We start from the raw sequence: 3,598 nt of genomic DNA, 5'->3' as shown, positions 1-3,598 counted from the left end.
ATTTTTGTGTGCAAAGTACAGCTCGCAGTTTTAGTCCGATTGTCCTAAAATTTGGTATAGGGTCCTGTTTCGGCTCAAAGACGATCCCTATTGATTTTGGAAAAAATCGGTTCAGATTTAGATATAGCTGCCATATATATTTTTCACCGATCTGGTCATAATTGGCGTGTATATCAACCGATCTTCCTCAAATTCCGTACATCCGAATATTTTATGAGTCTCGAAAAACTTGCAAAATATCAGCCAAATCGGTTCAGATTTAGATATAGCTCCCATATATAGCTTTCGCCCGATTTACACTCATATGACCACAGAGGCCAATTTTTTGCTCCGATTTAGTTGAAATTTTGCACAGGGAGTAGAATTAGCATTGTAGCTATGCGTGCCAAATTTGGTTGAAATCGGTTCAGATTTATATTTTATATATTTTTCACCGATCTGGTCATAATTGGCGTGTATATCAACCGATCTTCCTCAAATTCCGTACATCCGAATATTTTATGAGTCTCGAAAAACTTGCAAAATATCAGCCAAATCGGTTCAGATTTAGATATAGCTCCCATATATAGCTTTCGCCCGATTTACACTCATATGACCACAGAGGCCAATTTTTTGCTCCGATTTAGTTGTAATTTTGCACAGGGAGTAGAATTAGCATTGTAGCTATGCGTGCCAAATTTGGTTGAAATCGGTTCAGATTTAGATATAGCTCCCATATATATGTTTTTCTGATTTCGACAAAAATGGTCAAAATACCAACATTTTCCTTGTAAAATCGCCACTGCTTAGTGGAAAAGTTTTAAAAATTACTCTAATTTTCCTAAACTTCTAATGCATATTTTTTTTACTAACATTGTGTTCCACCCTAGTGCATTAGCCGACTTAAATTTTGAGTCTATAGATTTTGTAGAGGTCTATCAAATTCTGTCGAGATCGAGTGATATTTAAATGTATGTATTTGGGACAAACCTTTATATATAGCCCCAACACATTTGACGGATGTGATATGGTATCGAAAATTTAGATCTACAAAGTGGTGCAGGGTATAATATAGTCGGCCCCGCCCGACTTTAGACTTTCCTTACTTGTTTTAAATTGTAAAATTTTGACTTTTCGGTTTTTTTTTTCAAAATTTGGAAAAGTAAACTTCCGACTATTCGACTTTTAAAAAGTCGACATTCCGACCCCAGCAAAAACTCTCATTACCCGGTAATCTTGTAGATAAGCCTATTTAAAAATTAATAACCACTTATTAATTGGCATCGCTCCGAATTACATTTATATACGCATGTCCTAGGAGGAAAGTACTTCTCCCCAGGCATACTTTCGACCATGAAATAAGTAGTGTTTTTAAAGCATATAATCACCTAATATGTAATCACTTATTCGTTGATACACCAAAGCTTGCAAAATAGCCACTTATTCAGACAAACAGACAAATTTCGAAAATATTGATTTTCATCGCCGATTACAATGGATCAAAATGTGGCGAGTAAAAACACTACTTATTTCGGCCATGAAATAAGTAGTGTTTTTAAAGCATATAATCACCTAATATGTAATCACTTATTCGTAGATACACCAAAGCTTGCAAAATAGCCACTTATTCAGACAACCAAATCTCGAAAATATTGATTTCCATCGCCGATTACAATGGATCAAAATGTGGCGAGTAATGCTGTAATAGGAGCACTACTTGAATAGAAACGAATATTGTATAAATAAACAAAAAAATCTAATAAATCATCTAAATAAGATTACACGCAAATTAATTTCACACTTAAAATAGAAATAAATGTAGGTTGTTTAAGAGAGTTGGATTCGTGAATTACGTTATAATATATCCAATAGCCAATTCACATTAGTTTCGAAATCTACTAAAAGTGGATTTTAAGCCCCTTTTTTATAAGGCAAATGGCATTTGAAATCTAGTTTAAGTGCATTTTGGAAGTGTAATGTGAATTAGGTATAAGAAAGCATTTATTTAAAACATAATATGATGTCATTTATTAAAAAAATAATTATTATGAATTATTTGTGACAAAAATTTCTTAACGGAAAAATCATCAGCATTAACGTTACGTTACATATTCTTTTTGATTTTTTAAGTAAATGCTCAATTATGTGAATAATTTTACCTAATGGTACCATCATTTATTCTATTTTATTAAGTCATTAACAGCCAACTTCCTAAAAATTTTAAAATAACAATTCAAAAATTACTGAGAAGTATTTATTTTTGTCATTACAAGTTAGTCATTATAACTCACCGCAATGTAATGCGACGTGTAATGACAGCTTTACTCCTGGTAATGCCAATTGTAATGAGATGTGGTTACCTAGTTTTTGCTGGGGACGTCTTCGAAAATTGCAATAGTCGATTTTTCGAATTTTTAAAATTCGTCTTTTGTTATTATTGAAAATATCACTTTTAACGTCTCGAATATCCCGAAAGTTTAGAAAAGTAAACTTTTCGATTTTTACTACAAAATTTCAAAAATTTGTCTTCTGGCTAATTCCACTTATCCACAAGTCGACTTTCCAAGTTTTCAAGGTTAAAAGTGACATTCATTGTAACCCGAGGTCTTTTTACGACTTTGTTAGGATGAAACGTAAGTCTGCGACTAGGCCATCGAAGATCCGGAGGGATGGTGTTGGCTTTTATGGGGACCAGTCCATTGCAGACTTTCGCAGGCTATTTTGAATCTGTTTGTAGGAATAGTACTTATGATGGGATGGTTCATATCCCTATTCTATTAGGTCGCATGATCGTGTAGCTATTCCATTATTTGATAGTCGGTCAGTGTTTGGATATTTGCGAGGGTTTAACGCGTCCACCAGTGGTGGTTCAGATGGGATTCCAGAGATAATTCTGAAGTTTTGCTCCGAATGCCTCTCTGCTTCATTGCCGAAGTTATTTAATTGAGGTTCGGTTATTTCCCTCTAAAGGTGGGTACTATGTTCGGTTTTCGAGTTCAAAATCACTTTATTTTATTTCCTTTCTACTTTATTTCCTGAAATAATCAAAATTATAAATGAAAACAGACATATTCCTGTAAAGTCTTGCTGATTGAGTTAATCTATATGCTTTATATTGAACTGTATTAATAAAGTAACTGTGAAAAGCGATCATAGTACTTACCTTAAGATGGAGGAGTTCTTTTTTCGTACCATTTCATAAGTCAGGCGATAGCAAAATTGAGTGATATTACGAAGGTTTTTGAGAAGATGGTGACAGATGTTTTGTCGCATGGCATTTCTTCGATATCATACAAAAAATATAAAAGTCAAAATTTTTTAATTCACATTAAAAACACTGAATTCGGATCATTGAAACTTTAGACATTCGTCCTATGGCAAGTTCATATTACATTCGTTTCTCCACCAATTTTGCACCACTTCTGGACCCAAAAGGGACATTTTCACTTCTTTTTTGAAGACGCCTTTTTGCAGCATTATTAAGATATTAATTTTTGAAAGAATAGTTTTAATATCAATTACTATTTTTTAATTAAATTGAATAAACCAGACTAAACAAAATAATAAAGGAGCTTTAGTTATTAAACTAAATCATATGTTCAACCACAGCTTTATTTCA

Source organism: Haematobia irritans, chromosome 2, assembly GCF_050003625.1.
Source record: "Haematobia irritans isolate KBUSLIRL chromosome 2, ASM5000362v1, whole genome shotgun sequence".
Taxonomy (NCBI): domain Eukaryota; kingdom Metazoa; phylum Arthropoda; class Insecta; order Diptera; family Muscidae; genus Haematobia; species Haematobia irritans.
This window is presented reverse-complemented; position numbering follows the sequence as displayed.